General features: G+C 44.5%; 1 protein-coding gene and 1 long non-coding RNA gene across 2 annotated transcripts in view; one reads left to right on the top strand and one right to left on the bottom strand.

Annotated features, from left to right (window-relative positions):
- Nucleotides 1–19,858, bottom strand: part of FAM155A (family with sequence similarity 155 member A) — a 686,348-nt gene that overhangs the window by 579,327 nt on the left and 87,163 nt on the right. The window lies entirely within an intron of this gene.
- Nucleotides 1,245–17,694, top strand: LOC120995803. Its single transcript, XR_005777673.1, has 3 exons — nt 1,245–1,379; nt 6,125–6,127; nt 17,683–17,694. It is a non-coding gene; the product is annotated as an uncharacterized LOC120995803 (long non-coding RNA).

The following is a 19,858-nucleotide window of genomic DNA, read 5'->3' as shown; positions in this document are numbered from 1 at the left end:
GGATAAATCGTTAATAGCAGTGGTGAGAGTTCAGCGGTGAATAAAACCTAAAAATGATAAGATCAACATAAATATAGATCCCAAAAGATAATTATTTTAAAACAATAAATTCGAATATTTAAAAATAATCGGAAAAATATTCGAATAAATAATCGTAAGAATCTTGTTTTCCACTGGTGGTAAGTAAATGCGTTTTCCACATACGAAATATTCACGTGTATTAAAAGACTGGCCGCAAATCGATTACAATATTCGGCAGTCAGCAACTCACGAAAATTTCGCACTGACTATTTATTTATGTGTACAAGAGAATGGTCATAAGTTCATCATCATCGGACACAAAAGATTATTTATTTATCCATTTATATTTCGTATGTGGAAAACGCATTTACTTACTACCAGTGGAAAACAAGATTCTTACGATTATTTATTCGAATATTTTTCAGATTATTTTTAAATATTCGAATTTATTGTTTTAAAATAATTATTTATTGGGATCTATATTTATGTTGATCTTATCATTTTAGGTTTATTCACAGCTGAACTCTCACCACTGCTATTAACGATTTATCCTCTGCTGTTTTAATTATTATTGAATTTTATTGTATATTATATTGTCAATTTATTGTATTTCACGTTTATTAAAGATCCCTTTACTTTTAGAGAGTGCCCCACTTTTATTTCTTTAGTATCCCCTTTCATGATACTGCTGCAATTGCAACAGACAGACATGGAAAATTACCGTTCTTCCTAGGGGCCCAAATACATTTGTCCACTCTCACGTGGCTCTCCAACAGCCGTCTTAACCAATTTATCACGTAGATTAATATTTCTTTTGTATGCCATCATTGGAGGAACCTCAAATTCTTTAATCTCAGGCAATCCCTTCTGCAAAATATGCCAATCCTTCCTCAAAATTATGGCAATATCTCCACTATCCTGTCCATATACAGATACAAAAGGAATTCTCTCCCTGTTTCGTTGCGAGACGATCGGTCGAGCGTGGGACTTCCTATCAATTAACATAACCTTCTCCAGTGTTCTCCTCAGAAGTTTCCTAGGGTAACCTCTTTCTAAAAATTTGCTACACATCTCATCAGTCCTTTTAGAGAGTCATTGTCGTCTGAGACAATTCTTCTCACGCGCAGAAGTTGGCTCCATGGTAAGGAGTCCACCATGCGCCGAGGATGATAGCTGTCATGTATAAGTAAGTTGTCCTGTCCGTAGGCTTCTGATAAAGATCAGTCCTGATCTCCCCATCAACCACATGAACCAATACATCAAGGAATTGGAGTTCCTTCTCTGATACTGTATCAGTGAACTGCAGACCAGGAACGCCCATATTTAAATGGGCATGAAAACTGTCCAGTTCATCTGTAGTGCCACTCCAGACCATAAAAATGTCATTGAAGTAGCGCCACCAGCACAGGACCCACCCAATAAAATTGGATTGATAGACCAACCTGTCCTCCACCTCGGCCCATGAAGATGTTAGCGTAGGTTGGGGCCCCATTGGACCCCATGGCCACACCCCGCTTCTGCGAATAGAAGTGTCCCCAAAGAGGAAGTAACTACTCTTCAGGACCACCTCCAAAAGGTGAAGGACAAATCGGCCAGCCCCTGGGGAGAGTCCCCGTGCCGGCCAGGGCCACATCAACGACATTTAATCCATAAGTATGATCTATAGATGTATAAAGAGAGACAATATCAAAACTAACGAGCAAAAACTGAGCAGGTAACTGTAACTGACGTAACTTAGTGAGAAAATGTTCCCGTATCTTTGTTGTAGGAAGGAGCCGCGGTCGCATTAGACTGAAGTAGCTTAACAAGAACACCGAAAGGGGTTGAACACTGATCCCCTGCCCGACACAATAGGTCGGCCAGGTGGATCCTCTAACCGTTTATGTATTTTTGGGAGTATGTATAGCATAGGAGTGACCGGACAACTCACTTTTAGATAATCATACCGATCATCATCAATTTTATCACCTTGCAAGGCCCTGTCCAGAATCACTTCTATGTCACGCATAATCTCCCATTTGGGATCACCCTTCAGTGTCTCATATACCTCAATATCCTGTAATTGTCTCATGACTTCTTTCATATACTTATCAGTATCCATAACGACCACGGCCCCTCCCTTGTCAGCTGGTTTTGATGGTGATGCACCTATTTTGCTTGAGAGTTTTGACAGCTTGTCTCTCCCGTACAGAGAAAATAAGGGACCCTCCCTGCAAATTCGGGGACACTTGGCAACTATGCAATGGCTATCTGAAGCCTGGAAGTTACACCCCTATGGGGGAGATTTTTCAGAACAGGTATAAAATAGAACTGGCTTAGTTGCCCATAGCAACAATAAGATTCTCTGAGCTCCTTTGGGCAACTAAGCCAGTTTTCTTTTACAACTGTTTTGATAAATCTCCCATATGCATCACTTTCCAAACACTTCTAGACTTTATATGTCACGTTAGGACCACAATAAAGTAACAGTTAAGAATACTTTCACACTAGCGGCACGGACCTCCGGTGAACAGCCTGTCGGATCCGTCCTGCCGCTAGTGACTGTGTGCCCCCGAACTGCCGCTCCGTCCCCATTGACTATAATGGGAGTGGGGGCGGAGTTGCCGGCAGAGGCACAGCAGTGCACGGCGAGAGGCTGCCGAATAAACTACGACATGTCCGACATTTATTCCGGCAGCTTCTCGCCATGCCGCTGCCGTGGCTTCGGCCGGAACTCACACTGTCCTCCATTATAGTCAATGGTGCTGAGCGGCAGTCCGGGGGCACACGGTCACTAACGGCAGGACGGATCCAACAGGCTGTTCACCCGACGAAAACAGCCAGCGGAGGTCCATGCAGCTAGTGTGAAAGTAGCCTAAAACAAAGACTTCTTCGCAAAAAGCTCCTACCTGTGAGAACGAAAATGTCTGAAGAGTATTCTTGCATTAATACAGCATCATTATATTATATATTACTAGCAGAAGGACCCCGACTTTGCATGGGTATATTTCATCTATTTCATTTAATGTTTCTGTGTGTCATTAAAAGATATCGACAGTATTCCCCATAACAGTGTCCTCTACGTCCTTGCCCCGGTACCCACGACCAGTTACAGATTGTAAATCTATCCCCTCGAGTCTTCAGTGCAGCAGAAGAATCCTTACTTCGGCGGGTGGGCTTTCCTTTGTACCACTACGAGGTTTGACCCTTTCACCTGGACTAAGGATCTTCATTTATTCACTAGAAAACTGAAAGTGGCATAAATTATGAAAAACAACAATCGCAGGACTTGTGAACAATTGGGCTTGCAGGAGAGCGAGTTTGTAGATTTCAGAACACTCTGTGATCTCCAGGAAGAGGGTTCACGTACCCCCGGCCATGGGCCATTTACAGATCTCCGTCCTAAAAGTAAAAGATTACCTCCACCCATGAATTATGACCATATTGCGATTTTTTCTACAGATGACCACCGAATGAAAATCAGTAGACTACCTCTGAAGAAACCTTACTTTCATAATCTGTCTGGGGAGAGCGGACGGCATTGCGAAAATCTTGAAAAAGATGCCACAATTATAGTAAAAACCGGCAGATAAAGGGGGAAATCTGGTAGTGATGGGGCATTGCAATATAAAATATATGTGTAAACAATTGCTGGAATGACAAGAATTGTTACCCGGATATTACCCTCTGATCCCACGGAATCTTTTTTAAGAGACTGACATTTATACTCAAGGATGGTCAAACAAGCCAAGTGATCAGTGATGCCGAATATCGTTTCCTTACCTCCCCACAAAACCCCAGACAGCAACATTCTATGGTTACCAAAAATCCACAAGGGAACGTCCCCCCTCAAAAGGCCGCCCCATTGTATCAGGGGTGGCTCTATATTCAGAACAGTGGTATATACATGGATAGTGTACTCAAGAGCTTTGTGTCCTTCCCTTCCATCCTACACAAGAGACACAATGGATTTTCTGCGCAAAATAGAAGCACTGAACATTGATCCATCGTGGTCTCTTGGTAGTGTTGATGTGGAATCGCTGTATAGTTCGATTCCCCATGAGAAGGGTCTTATGGCTACATCTGCCTACCTTAAAAACAAGGGCAGTGAGCCACAAGAGACACAATTCCTTTGTGATAACCCTTCTTGAATTTGTGCTCACACAATTTTTTTCTGTTTGATGGGCAGTTCTTCCACCAGCTCAGGGGAGACCGCGATGGGCAGTCCCTGTGCCCCAACCTATGCGAATCTCCTCCTGGGCTGGTGGGAGGACCAAGTGGTCTTTCCTGACATACTACCTGGGTGGGTGACAAGATCGGCTTCTGGGCCAGGTACATCGACGATGTTTTCATCATCTGGAGCGGTAAGCTCGGACGAAATCAACCTTTTCATCAAAGGCCCTGAATGTCAACGACCTGGGACTATCTTTTACATCTGAGTTTCACACAGAATCGTTGACATTTATCGATGTAAGGGTTACTAAAACCAGGGACGGTCTTGTCACCTCCACGTTCAGGAAATCCACGGCCACCAATAGCCTTTTACATTGGGACCAGTCATCACCCAGTAAATCTCAAGAAGGGTATCCCCCGCGGACAGTATTTGCGGATGAGAAGGAACTGCTCAGACCGTGAGAGTTTTTTCATGAATCCAAAAAACTACAAAAACAGATTTTCCACGAGGGGCTACCCACAACATATTCTTAGGACGGCCTTTCAGAGTGCATCTCTCTGTGAGCGCAACACCCTTCTGATACCCAGACAGGTCAGAGGGGAATGATTGAGGTCATTAGAATTATTTCTACATTCGACACCATGAGTCAGGAGGTTAGGGATATCATTACCAAGTACTGGCCTATTCTTCTAATGGACCCCGATGTATCGGATAGACTTCCCCCCCGCCCCAGCATCACGTTCAGGAGAGGCAGATGCCTCCGCGATAGACTGGTGCATAGCCATTATCTGGGGCCTGTCCCCAAGGGAACTTGGCTGGATCGGAAACCACTTGGTACCTTTCGCTGTGGATCTTGTCTGGCAAGTAAAAATATCAAGAACACCAAAATGAACGTATGCTCGGTCACGGGGAAAACATATGAATTCGCGATTTTATCAACTGCCGGAGCGGGGGGGGTTGTCTACCTGGCTCAATGCGCATGCCCAAGGATTATGTGGGCAAAACTTTCAGAGAATTTCGGAAGCGCATTCTTGAGCATCTTAATGATATTAGAAATAAAAAAGACACCCCTCTTGCGAATCATATGTGGGAAGCGCATCACGGAGATCCGAGATTACTTCGCTTTTTCCGCATTGGAATTGGTCAGACCCTCACCCAGGAAGGGCGACTGGGACCGCAGGATCCTCCAGAAGGAGTCTGAGTGGATCTTCCGGTTCCAAGTAGCAATCTCCAGCGGGTTGAATGACAACTTACCTTTACTTGCTTTCTGTGATTTTCGGTTTCTGGTGATTCCCGTCTCGGTCTACCCGGCTTCTTCATCCTCTTTTGACAAATGATTAAAAGCCTATCGACACGTGAAGTGTTTAACATCTGATCTGTAGGACCTTTATATATCAGTACGTGCCCTTATATCATCTATCTTATGTATCTATTTATATATAAAAAATTCAAAATTAACCTTATAAATTATACTTCATTTGCAAATTGCATGCGATTCCACACATGACTTATTTTAGCCGGACATTTGTTCATAGGCCCCTCTCTGCCTAAATGTGACCCTTTATTCTTGCCACTACTCCTCTACCTGGACCTGTCATCTTAATATATTTCACTTTGGCCTGCATATGGTTCCCATATATTTTCCTTCGGATCCTCTATGGGATTCCTTATCCTTATAGTAAGGTGTAGTACTCCTATCTGATCCTTCTGATAGGAGTAAACATAACATGGCCGGCGAATTGGGGCTGTAGTTGCGCTGTTCGGGACGGTGGATGACGCATAGCCACGCCCCCATGAGCCTCTATGGAACGCATGAACCTGGGCCTGCAGTGTATTGATGACGCAGGCGGGCGGTGATTGATGCCGCAGGTGGAACGCACGGCCATTCTTTGGAAACCTCGGTGTGCGTTTCCAACAACGACCTGGGAACATACAAGTTACTAGGGGAAGTAGGTAGGAGAGCCCTATTTAGATCTCTGTATCGCTTTATATCCTACATTCGGTGTTCCTATGAATACTTTATTAACAATACAGTGGCAATACCTGCACTTAGCCTGGTTCACCTGCATGTTAGGTCACATGGTGTAATAGGGGTAGGGTGATTGGTGCAGGACCATGGGGGACCACCCCCACCTGGTGGATATAAGTAGTCAGTGTGTGGACCTGCAAATTGGAGCATCATTTTTTCAGCCCCCTGGAGTACCCCTGACTGCGGACCACTATATGGAGAGACCTCAGGACTGGATAAGTACAGTTTATATATGATTTTTCATCTTTATTACCCTGTCCCTTCCTGTACTATCGTATTGGTCTACAACAGTGGAACACCGCCTCGGGGTGATCCAGCAATTTTGGTTCTTTTCTTTTATCTTTATCTTTTTGAAAAGTTGCCATGTAGCCGCTTCATTATAGCAGCAACCTATATTTTTCTCTATATCGCTTTATATAGTCTCCTCATGAACCTTCTGGTGAAGGGGAAACGCGTCGAGACCGAGACTTTTTACTGTGTGTAATACTTCATGATGTTGGTAGAGTGATATCTATCTTGATATACTGTTTCATTGTTTATGGCATATGGATATCATCCCCTTGGTGCTGTAAACATTGTAGTATTATTATGGGATTCAGATATTATGCTGGACTATCTTCCCTTGATTTGATTTAGCACTATCTAACATGGTTGGTAAAGTATTTACACCGGTGTGACTATCTTTATCGTTGACTGCTGTGGAGTAACCGTCACTCCTGCTCGTATTTTCTAATTATCGTTGATGCATGACCCGGACATCCATATGGGTCCTATTGCTACAAGGGCCTTCTAAGGACAGACAGGCTAGGCACGGGGACGGAGTGTTCCCACCATCAGGGTGCATCTCTGGGCTGAGACAAGGCCAGGGACACCATAGGGACACACTAGGGACCCGGATGGTTTGTCTTTTGGGTGTACCATCACGATCAGCAACCCTGTCTGTCACTTCCAACTGGCCTCCTGTGTCTGTTTGTAAGTGCTGTATGTTTATTAGTCCCCATGTGAGGGACCCATGTGTAATTTTTTTAAACATTTATATTAAAAGTTATATTTTAGGTAGTTGGCTCCTGTGATACACATGACCTCTACAGCACCCTGCCCCTTTAACAGTGAACTCCACAGTCCCCCACCCCTTTACACTGACCCCCCCCCCCACAGTGCCCCACCACTTTAAAATGGGACCTCCACAGCAGCCCATCTCCTTAACTTTGACCTTCACAGCATCCCACCCTTTTAACAGTAAGTTTCACAGCCCTCTACTCCCTTGACAGTGACCTCCTCAGGGGCCCGTCCCCTTAACAGTGACCTCCACAGTAGTTGCCCCTTTAATAGTGGCTTCTGCCCCCTTAACAGTGACTTCCACAATGTCCGCCTCTTTAACAGTGACCTCCACAGCACCCGCCCCTTTAACAGTGACCTCCATAGTGCCCTCCCCTTTAACAGTGACCTCCACAGTGCCGACCAATTTAACAGTGAACTCCACAGCGCCAGCCCTTTTAACAGTGACCTTCACAGTGCCCACCCCTTTAACAGTGACCTCCACAGTGCCTGCCTTTTTAACAGTGACCTCTACAGCACCCGTTCTTTAACAGTGACATCCGCAGTGCCTGCTCCTTTAACAATGACCTCCACAGTGCACGCATCTTTAACAGTTACCTCCACAGCGCCCGCCCGTTTAACAGTGACCTCCACAGTGCCAATCCCTTTAACAGTGACCTCAACAGTGCTTGCCTCTTTAGCAGTGACCTCCACAATGCCCGCCCCTTTAACAGTGACCTCCACATTGCCTGTCCCTTTAACAGTGCCTTCCACAGTGCCGCCTCTTTAACAGTGACCTCCACAGTGCTCGCCCCTTTAACAGTGACTTCATCGGTGCCCACCCCTTTAACAGTGACATCCACAGCGCCCGCCTCTCTAACAGTGACCTCCACAGTGCCTGCCTCTTTAACAGTGACCTCCACAGTGCCTGCCTCTTTAACAGTGACCTCCACAGCACCCGCCCCTTTAGCAGTGACCTCCACAGTGCCCGCCTCTTTAACAGTGACCTCCATAGTGCCTGCCCCACAGTGATCTCCACAGCACGCTGCCCCTTTAATGCTAGGGCTACACGATGACGTGTAGCACGACATTTTGTCTCAACAATTTTTATAATGATAGGCTATGGTGTCGCACTGCAACATGCAAAATGCTGCGACATGTAGCAGTATAGTTGTGCCCTATGTGTCGTGCGACTTATTGTCGAGCGACACATGTCGTCGTGTAGCCCTAGCCTAAAGCTGACCTACAGCAGTGAAGAAAAATGGCTGGGTTGTTATGGAAACCTGGAGTAAAACTGTGTGTATGTGGAAACTAAGAACCTGCGAGCTTCTATTGGTTGATAAGGGACATGTGACCATGTGTATGGCAGTCGGGATATGAAGAAAAAGACTTGCAGGCTTGTATTGGCTAATGCAGGTCATATTTTGGGAATATCTTAGGAACGGTACGTCCTAGAGAGCTGAGACCCAGTCTAAAACCTTCCCGGACACCTGATGTACCTGTGTGCCAAATTTGGTCAAGATCACTCCAGTCGTTTGGTCGCGCATAAAGAACAGACAGATGTCGGGACATACAGACAGAAACTCATTTTTATAATTTAAGAGATATAATACATTATTTAAGGGTCCTTTCACAGGGACAACGAGGGAAATGAGCAGCAATCAACATAGCAAACCAAACAGCACTTGTTTAAGGAACTTTTACACACATGAACGAACATATACTATTTCCATCGTTTTTGGGTCCGCTCATTTGCATTTTATTCAGCACCACCTGCCCTGTTATAAACGGCTCATTGTGCTGCTAGCAATCATTTTTATATGCAGATAAGAGATGTGTTCAGTAGGGTTGAGCGAACCCGAACTGTAGAGTTCGGGTGAGTACCGAACTTTGCGGTGTTCAGCACCCGAACCCGAACATTTCAGTAAAAGTTCGGGTTTGGTTTTCGGGTAATTTTACAATACCATCGGATCAGAGTTTTCTCCAATCCGATGGTATATTTTAACTTGAAGCGTCCCCATCACCATGGGAACGCCTCTATGTTAGAATATACCATCGTGAAAACTCAGATCCGCCAGTATATTCTAACACAGAGGCGTTCCCATAGTGATGGGGACGCTTCAAGTTAGAATATACTGAGAACTGTGGACATAACGGCCCCCTGCTGTCTGGCAGCACCTGATCTCTTACAGGGGGCTGTGATCCGCACAATTAACCCCTCAGGTGCGGCATCTGAGGGGTTAATTGTGCGGATCACAGCCCCCTGTAAGAGATCAGGTGCTTCCAGGCAGCAGGGGGCCAGACCCCCCTCCCTCCTCAGTATTAAAATCATTGGTGGCCAGTGCGGCCCCTCCTCCCTCCCTCCCTCCCCAGTATTAAAATCATTGGTGGCCAGTGCGGCCCCCCCTCCCTATTAAAATCATTGGTGGCTAGTGCGGCCCCCCCACCCCCTATTAAAATCATTGGTGGCTAGTTTGGCCTCCCCTCTACCCCCCCCCCAATTAAAATCAATGGTTAACAGCCGGCCGGCGCTCCTCCTACTGGTAAGTGAAAGGTCTGTGCGGCGCATTGCTTATAGCACAGACCTGTCACTTACCAGTAGGAGGAGCGCCCGGCCAGCCACAGACAGCGCACGTAGGTATAATGCTGCTAAAAGTGCTAAGTAACCATGGCAGCCAGGACTGCAGTAGCGTCCTGGCTGCCATGGTAACCAATCGGAGCCCCAGGGATTAAACTGGGACTCCGATCGGGGGGTTGTTAACCAATGATTTTAATTAGGGGGGGAGAGGGGAGGCCGCACTGGACACCAATGATTTTAATAGGAGGGGGGGCCGCACTAACCACCAATAATTTTAATAGGGGGGGTGGGGGGCCGCACTGTCCACCAATGATTTTAATACTGGGGAGGGAGGTTCGCTCAACTCTAGTGTTCAGCCAAGAAACTAGCATTTGCTCATCTTTCAGCTTATCTCTGGGTACCTTTACGTGGGGCAGTGATCAGGAATGGGCATTCACAATTGTGATCATTTACCCTTTCATCTACCCATGAAAAAGACTGATAAGGGGCATCCAGTCATCTTCATCTCCTCATATGAGAGCGGTAGTCCAAAGTATATGTGTCTCTGTCTGCATCCTCAAGAACGTTACCCAGCACTAGCCAAAATGCAGTTAAGAATATTCTCTATAAAATAGGCAAAATTTTATCAATTGTTTACAATAAAATTGCAAGTTATAACATTCTTTTTGTGACATTAGAGTTTAGAGTTTTTGTTGGCAGAAAAGTCAACGGTAACTAATTGTTTTGCACCTGTAGGGAAACATTAAAGCCTAACTGAGTTTTTTTTTTAATTGTTTCGATAGTGACTGTGCTTTTTTGCACAATCATAACTCTTAAGGAATAGGTATTTTTGGGGCTTAATGTCTTTCTCAGCCTAATTTTTCCCCTCTTCATCTGTCCAGCTAGGTGCATTTCTCTCACAAGCAGGGGCTTGTCCTTTCCCTTACTTCACACTATGTTTGTTTTCAGCTCTGGAGCTCACAGATAAGGAGGTACAGTTCACACTTACAGAAAGGCAGGATGTCCCTGTGAATTCTTAAGTAATGTAGAAGCAGTTCTTTAATCAGGATAAGGATCTCAGCTAGCTCTGACACCCCCCCCCCCCCCCCCCAATGGACTGCAAATTAGGTGGAATTTAGACCCCCTAGTAGCTATGACTTTTTTTCCAGGTGAATACATATTTTTTAAATGAAGTGATTTAGAAATTTGCTATTAACACCTTTCTCTATTAAATAGAATGAAATTGTGTGAAAGTACAGTGACAAGCTAAGTTTGCATAACATTTGAAGTAACCCATGATTTTGGAGGACTGATCCACAACTAAAAGTTACAGTGGAGATCCAACCTTAGGGAATGTTGCACTATTAATCCTCTACTAATGTGCACCAATACACTAATTTGTAAATGCATAAATTTGTAAAAACAGCATAAAGAACTGTTGTCTTTGAAAACAAAATGCTAATGCAGATGAGCTCCATAGAAAATTATAAAATTGCTCCCATACTGCAGGCCTTCAGTGATCCTCTCCCCCTTCACTATGAGGAGGAAGCAGTGCCTAGTTCTGAAATGCTTGTTCCTCAAAATCTGTATTATTTACAACTTAAGATTAATTACGGGGGGAGGTAGGGCCTTGTATGAGGTCCCTCAGCTTTTGTACCTGCTGGTAATGATCTGGCCTGTTTCTATGCAAGGTACATAAAACTATAGGAAAAGCCAAAAGCTTTCTTTTCTCATAAGGTTATGGCATACTTCTAGAATAATTTATGATCGAGCAGGGTCTGATCTCTGGGACTCTCACTGATGTTGAGAATGAAGGGGATGCACTGCTGGTGTAGTACTATGTTCTCTTCACCATTTTTCCACTTCACAGTGTTAATCGTCTCTGTAGGGAACCACAGCTGGCTTCATTCTCTTGAATGAAGCTGTGATGCAGTTTTCTGCACATCGAGGTAGCCAGGGACTTCCATGAGGGGAAAACATTGAAGGAGATGCAGCCCTACTGACTCCCTTTTATTCTCTGGATCAGTGGAGGTCCCAGAGATTAGACCCTGACCCAGGGGAGTAGCTATAGGGGGTGCTGAGGTAGCAGTAGCTACTAGGCCCTGATTTTTCACCCAGAATCTTCAAGTTGTAGCTCTGGCTGGAGGGAAAGGATTAGGTCTAGAATTTGGCATAAGAGGAGGGGTGCCATTTTCCTCAGGCAGCCGGAAGGCTATGGTCTTTCCTGCCCCTGGCTACAAAGCACTGAGGAAAGAGGGCCCAAGCTGAACTCTTAATGATGGCATATCCTAAGTATACACCATTTTATGAAAGGAGAATATTCCTTTAACTATCTGTGTATAAAATATTTTTTCATTGACTTTCATGCAGCTGTGCAAAATAATAATAATAATAATAATAATAATAATAATAATAATAATAAAAATTAATAAGTAAATTCAGGTTTACAAGTTTGCCACAAAATCTGAGACTGTATATTTATTTGTTTCCCTCCCCAGCTGAATGCTACACTGAACCTTATTACATTAGCACCTGATTAAACAAGCGACATGTTGTTTTTCTTGCATATTTTATTTTCCAGCTCTAGTTATAATCAGCGTCCAGATAACTAGTCTTTTGAATACCTATTATTAGAGTAGTGACAAACAATCTTGAGTACACAATAATTATGGTGATTTGCTTTACGTTTGTTTCTTGAGCACAGTTGTAAAACTTCGAAGGGAATTGTTAACCTCTGGGAAAGTACTAATTTACCATCAATCAACTCCACAATGTGATCTGATAGGGTTATAAAAAGATTTCATATTTAACTATAACAATCTTAGGAAGGCTTTTATAACCATCCCGCTGAGCCACTTGGGAGCAATCCGCTAAGACCACACAAAATAGGTTATGTTCATTTATCATATCAGGTATATTTAGGAACATAGCACATATCTACAGAAGGCACACAGGGAATAGACATCTGTCTAGGATTTACAGTAGGAGTAATATCCATTGAAATCTGAGAGACGCAGAGGATCTGTTTGGCACAAGATAAATACTTTAACCCCTTAAGGACTCAGCCCTATTTCACCTTAAGGACTTGGCCATTTTTTGCAAATCTGACCAGTGTCACTTTAAGTGCTAATAACTTTAAAACGCTTTGACTTATCCAGGCCATTCTGAGATTGTTTTTTTCATCACATAGTGTACTTCATGACACTGGTAAAATGAAGTCCAAAAAAAATTTTTTTTTGCATAAAAAAATACCTAATTTACCAAAAATTTGGAAAAATTTGCAAATTTCTAAGTTTCAGTTTCTCTACTTCTGTAATACATAGTAATACCCCCAAAAATTGTGATGACTATACATTCCCCATATGTCTACTTCATGTTTGAATTATTTTGGGAATGATATTTTAATTTTTGGGGATGTTACAAGGCTTAGAAGTTTAGAAGCAAATCTTGAAATTTTTCAGAAATTTACAAAAACCCAATTTTTAGGGACCACTACAGCTCTAAAGTCACTTCGCGAGGCTTACATAATAGAAACCACCCAAAAATGACCCCATTCTATAAACTACACCCCACAAGGTATTCAAAACTGATTTTAAAAACTTCGTTAACTCTTTAGGTGTTGCACAAGAGTTATTGGCAAATGGGGATGAAATCTGAGAATTTCATTTTTTTGCCTAATTTTCCATTTTAACCAATTTTTTTCACTAACAAAGCAAGGGTTAACAGCCAAACAAGACTGTATCTTTATTGCCCTGACTCTGCCGTTTACAGAAACACCCCATATGTGGCCGTAAACTACTGTACGGCCACACAGCGGGGCGTAGAGTGAAAGGTGCGCCGTTTGGTTTTTAGAAGGCAGATTTTGCTGGACTGGTTTATTTACACCATGTCCCATTTGAAGCCCCCCTGATGCACCCCTAGAGTAGAAACTCCATAAAAGTGACCCATCTAAGAAACTACACCCCTCAAGGTATTCAAAACTGATTTGACAAACTTTGTTAACCCTTTAGGTGTTGCACAAGATTTAATGGAAAATAGAGATACAATTTCAAAATTTCACTTTTTTGGCAGATTTTCCATTTTAATATTTTTTTTTCAGTTACAAAGCAAGGGTTAACAGCCAAAAAAAACTCATTATTTATGGCTCTGATTCTGTAGTTTACAGAAACACCCCATATGTGGTCGTAAACTGCTGTACGGGCACACGGCAGGGCGCAGAAGGAAAGGAATGCCATACGGTTTTTGGAAGGCAGATTTTGCTGGACTGGTTTTTTGACACCATGTCCCATTTGAAGCCCCCCTGATGCACCCCTAGAGTAGAAACTCCAAAAAAGTGACCCCATTTTAGAAACTAAGGGATAGGGTGGCAGTTTTGTTGGTACTAGTTTAGGGTACATATGATTTTTGGTTGCTCTATATTACACTTTTTGTGCGGCAAGGTAACAAGAAATAGCTTTTTTGCCACCGTTTTTTTTTTTTTGTTATTTACAACATTCATCTGACAGGTTATATCATGTGGTAATTTTATAGAGCAGGTTGTCACGGACGCGGTGATACCTAATATGTATACAATTTTTTTTATTTATGTAAATTTTACACAATGATTTCATTTTTAAAACAAAAAAAAGTTTTAGTGTCTCCATAGTCTAAGAGCCATAGTTTTTTCAGTTTTTGGGCGATTATCTCAAGTAGGGTCTAATTTTTTGCGGGATGAGATTTGATTGGCACTATTTTGGGGTGCATATGACTTTTTGATCGCTTGCTATTACACTTTTTGTGACGTAAGATGACAAAAAATTGCTTTTTTTACGGTGGTCATCTAAGGGGTTAGCTCATGTGATATTTTTATAGAGCCGGTCGATACTGATGCGGCGATACCTCATATGTATATATTTTTTTTATTTATGTACGTTTTACACAATGATTTCATTTTTGAAACCAAAAAAATCATGTTTTAGTGTTTCCATAGTCTAAGAGCCATAGTTTTTTCAGTTTTTGGGCGATTATCTTGGGTAGGGTATGATTTTTGTGGGATGAGATGACGGTTTGATTGTTACAATTTTGGCGTACATGCGACTTTTTTTATCACTTTTATTACCTTTTTTGGGAAGTGAGGTGGGCAAAATTTTAATTTAATCATAGTTTTTTTTTTTTTTATGGCGTTCACCGTTCGGGTAAAGTAACACGCGGCGATACCAAACATGTGTAGGGAATTTAATTTTTTTCATTTTTAATCAGTGATAAATGTGTTTTTTGATTTTTACTTTTTTTTACTTTTTTTTTTACCCAGACCCACTTGGTTCTTGAAGATCCAGTGGGTCTGATGTCTGTATAATACACTACAGTACACTATATAGTGCTTTGTACTGTATTTTACTTACACTTTGTCTGAACAGATCTATGCCTTTAGCACAGATCTGTTGAGCACCATGGACAGCAGGATGCCTGAGAAGGTGTCCTGTTGCCATGGGAACCTTCCCCGTCTGCTCAGTTGTGGCCACAACTGCGCAGACGGGGAACTGTAAGGACTGGGGCTCCCTCCCTCTGTCACCCCATCCTGTCGGGGGGCTGAAAAGGCACAGCAGCCCCCCGATGGGCGAGGGAGGGAGCTCCCGACTGTTAACCTGTGCTTTTCCATACCGCGGTCTGTACAGACCGCGGTATGGAAAGGGTTAAACGGCTGACATCGCATCACAGATGTCAGCCGTTTATACTAGGGTGTCAGCAATGTGCTGACACCCTGGTATACCCACTAGACACCAACGATTATTCAAGGGGAGGCGGGCGGGGGATCGCGATCCTGCCTGCTGCACCGCCCGCCTCCCGCACCGCCTTCAACACCCCCCCTGCACCTCCCGCCTCCATATCATCATTCAGGGGTGCAGGGGAAGTGATACATATATAATTTAGGCATATAAAAAATTCTGATCCCCGCGGTCAGGGACCGTGGGGATCAGAAACTGCAGAAAGCGTAGCAAACCGCAGGTCTGAATTGACCTGCGGTTTGTTGCGATCGCCGACATGGGGGGGTCACGGGACCCCCCTGCGCATTTAGCCGAGGTGCCTGCTCAATGATTTGAGCAGGCACCTTGTTCCGATCAACGCCGGCCGAGCGACAGTGATCGGAACAACACATGACATACCGCTACGTCATGAGTCCCTAAGGGGTTAAACAGTTTACCAAGTTGAAAAGGCCCATAAAGGGTTAAAAATAAAAAGATTACCTTACCAATGCTAGCTGCTATATAAAAGCTGCTCTGTCACCACTGCTCTCCACTTCCTGGTCCGTCCTCGCTGCTCTCACACTTCAGCCAATCACCGGCTGAAGTGGGTCACTGCTGTGGCTAGTGATTGGCTGAGTAGGCATTCCAAGTCATTTCCTCCGTGTCAAGCCCATAACAGGAGTGGTGCGCAGTAGGTTCTGGAGCTATGTTGGAACAGTGAGGGATCAGTGATGTGCTTTTTTTTTTTATTACCACCCCCCCTCCTGCAGAAAAACCCTTTAATTGTCCTTATGTATGCAGAACAAACATGGAGGGTAAATTACACTGTGTCTGAAAGAAAGCAAACATGTTTGTTTCTATTCCTATAAAATTCCTTTAAAGCAGCTCTGTCACCAGGATCAACTAGACATACTGACTGGTGGGGCTCATCATGCTGATTAAAATAATACCTTTCTTTTGTCTGTATGCTAAACAGCTGCAGAGATATTCGTGTTTTATTCATAGGCAAATGAACAATTGCAGCACCAGGGGGTGGGACTGAATCATTTAAGCACTGCTTTGTAACTCCCCCTGTGCTCTGTGCACTCCCCCCCTTGATTGACAGAGCTAGACATGCTGAGGGCAAAGCTGTGTCCAAGAGCTGTGTGCTAGAAATATCATATAAACTATGTACTATAGCTTCACTACGCTGAGATCTGCTCAGAAAGCTAATCCACATATTACTGGTTTATTCACAGGTAGAGTTGAGCGGACACCTGGATGTTCGGGTTCAACGAGGTTCGCCGAACTTGAAAAAAAAGTTCGGGTTTTGGGACCGAACTTGACCTGAACTTGACCCCGAACCCCATTGAAGTCAATAGGGACCTGTACTTTTGGGCACTAAAATGGCTCTAAATAGTTCTGGAAAGGGCTAGAGGGCTATAATGGCATCAAAAAGTGCTTAAGTAGCATGGCAAATGTTCTGCAAACAAATGTGATAGGGAAATGACATAAAATAACATAAAATACAGAAAAATTAAAAATAACAATCTGGATCTAGAGTAGGAGGTTGAGGAGGTAGTGGATAGGTGGAATGTGGCGTGTAGCTTGAGCGTGGCGGTGTAGTGGAAGCGCGGTGAGGAGGAATAGGTAGCCAACACTGATTTGTGTTTCTTTTTTATTTTTAATTGGGGTATCCCACAAAATATTGGACATATATCAAAATAAAACAAAGAATAAGTGCACTTGAGTACAAAGATGGATGGTTGAGGCTGTTATAAATGTCTATCTGCACAAGGTACGGACAAGTCCTGTGGGATCCATGCCTGGTTCATTTTAATAAACGTAAAGCTTGTCCACATTGGCTGTGCCTGGGTTAATGCTCTCTGCCGTGCTAAACACACGTTCACACTATACACTGGCTGCAGGGCAGGTCAGCACCTCCAAGGCTGACAAAGGGTTTTTCCACATTTGGGCCATGCTAACCCGGCCTTCTCAGTGCTGGCGGTGCCCCAGCTGCGTTGGCGACCTCTTCCTCCTCCTTTGCCTTCGCCTTGTGCTTCCACTGTGCCCCCCCCGCTGTCAGGTGGGGATGCCATCAGCAGCGTGCTCTTGTAGTCGCGCATCTTCCGAATCAGTAACAGATGTTTTCACAAAATTTAGTTCCTTGTCAGCAATGCAGAGCAGGGGTTCATTCACGGCAAAAGGTAGTTCATGTCCAGCCCAGCAATAGAACAGAGGATTTTGAGAGATTTAGGCCCCTGTCACCCAGGCACAGCAGGGGCTCATTCACGTCAAAAAGGGGTTCATGTCACCCAGCAATAGAGCAGAGGATTTTGAGAGATTTAGGCCTATGTCACCCAGGCACAGCAGGGGTTCATTCATGGCAAAAGGGGGTTCATGTCACCAGCAAAAGAACAGAGGATTTTGAGAGATTTAGGCCCATGTTACCCAGGCACAGCAGGCGTTCATTCACGGGCAAAAGGGGGTTTCTTGTCACCCAGCAATGAACAGAGGAATTTTGAGAGATTTAGGCCCCTGTCACCCAGGCACAGCAGGGGTTTATTCACGGCAAAAGGAGGTTCATGTCACCAGCAATAGAACAGAGGATTTGAGATATTTAGGCTCATGTCACCCAGGCACAGCAGGTGTTTATTCACGGCAAAAGGGGGTTCATGTCTCCCAGCAATAGAACAGAGAATTTTGAGAGATTTAGGCCCATGTCACCCATGGCACAGCAAGGGGGTTCATTCACGGCAAAAGGGGGTTCCTGTCACCCAGCAATAAACAGAGGGATTTTGAGAGATTTAGGCCCCTGTCACCCAGGCACAGCAGGGGTTCATTCACGGCAAAAGGGGGTTCTAGTCACCCAGCAATAGAACAGAGGATTTTGAGAGATTTAGGCCACCTGTCACCCAGGCACAGCAGGGGTTCATTCACGGCAAAAGGGGGTTCTAGTCACCCAGCAAAGAACCAGAGGATTTTGAGAGATTTAGGCCCCTGTCACCCAGGCACAGCAGGGGTTCATTCACGGCAAAAGGGGGTTCTTGGTCACCCAGCAATAGAACAGAGGATTTTTGAGAGATTAGGCCCTGTCACCCAGGCACAGCAGGGGTTCATTCACATCAAAAGGGGGTCATGTCACCCAGCATAGAACAGAGGAATTTTGGATAGATTTAGGCCCCTGTCACCGAGGCACAGCAGGGGGTTCATTCACAGCAAAAGGGGGGGTTCTTGTCACCCAGCAATAGAACAGACGATTTTGAGAAATTTAGGCCCCAGTCACCCAGGCACAATAGGGGTTCATTCAAGGCAAAAGGGGGTTCATGTCACCCAGCAATAGAACCGAGTGATTTTGAGAGATTTAGGCCTATGTCACCCAGGCACAGCAGGGGTTCATTCATGGCAAAAGGCGGTTCATGTCACCCAGTAATAGAACAGAGGATTTTGAGAGATTTAGGCCCATGTCACCCAGGCTCAGCAGGGGTTCATTCACGGCAAAGGGGGTTTATGTCACCCAGCAATAGAAACAGAGAATTTTGAGAGATTTAGGCCATGTCACCCAGGCACAGCAGGGTTCATTCACGGCAAAAAGGGGGTTCATGTCACCCAGCAATAAAACAGAGGATTTTGAGAGATTTAGGCCCCTGTCACCCAGGCACAGCAGGGTTTCATTCACGGCAAAAGGGGGTTCTTGTCACCCAGCAATAGAACAGACGATTTTGAGAGATTTAGGCCCCTGTCACCCAGGCAACAGCAGGGGTTCATTCACGTCAAAAGGGGGTTCTTGGTCACCCAGCAATGGAACAGAGGATTTTGAGAGATTTAGGCCCCTGTCACCCAGGCACAGCAAAGGTTCATTCACGGCAAAAGGGGGGTTCATGTCACCCAGCAATAGAACAGAGGATTTTGATAGATTTAGGCCCCTGTCACCTGAGGCACAGCAGGGGTTCATTCACGGCAAAAGGGGGTTCTTATTCACCCAGCAATAGAACAGAGGATTTTGATAGATTTAGGCTTCTGTCACCCAGGCACAGCAGGGGTTTATTCACGTCAAAAGGGGGTTCATGTCACCCAGCAATAGAACAGACGATTTTGAGAATTTAGGCCCCAGTCACCCAGGCACAATAGGGGTTCATTCAAGGCAAAAGGGGGTTCATGTCACCCAGCAATAGAACAGAGGATTTTGAGAGATTTAGGCCCCTGTCACCCAGGCACACGACAGGGGTGCACTGAGAGGAGGACGCTCGCTCGGCCGCTCCATCCTCAATGCGCCTGCGCCATTGACGTCACATCTACTCCCGGCGCAGGCGCACTGAGGAAGGAGCGGCCGAGCGAGCGTCCTCCTCTCAGTGTGG

The sequence above is a fragment of the Bufo bufo genome, chromosome 3 (genome assembly GCF_905171765.1).
Source record: "Bufo bufo chromosome 3, aBufBuf1.1, whole genome shotgun sequence".
Lineage (NCBI taxonomy): Eukaryota > Metazoa > Chordata > Amphibia > Anura > Bufonidae > Bufo > Bufo bufo.
The sequence above is the reverse complement of the archived record's forward strand: the minus strand, read 5'-3'. Positions and strand labels throughout refer to the sequence as shown.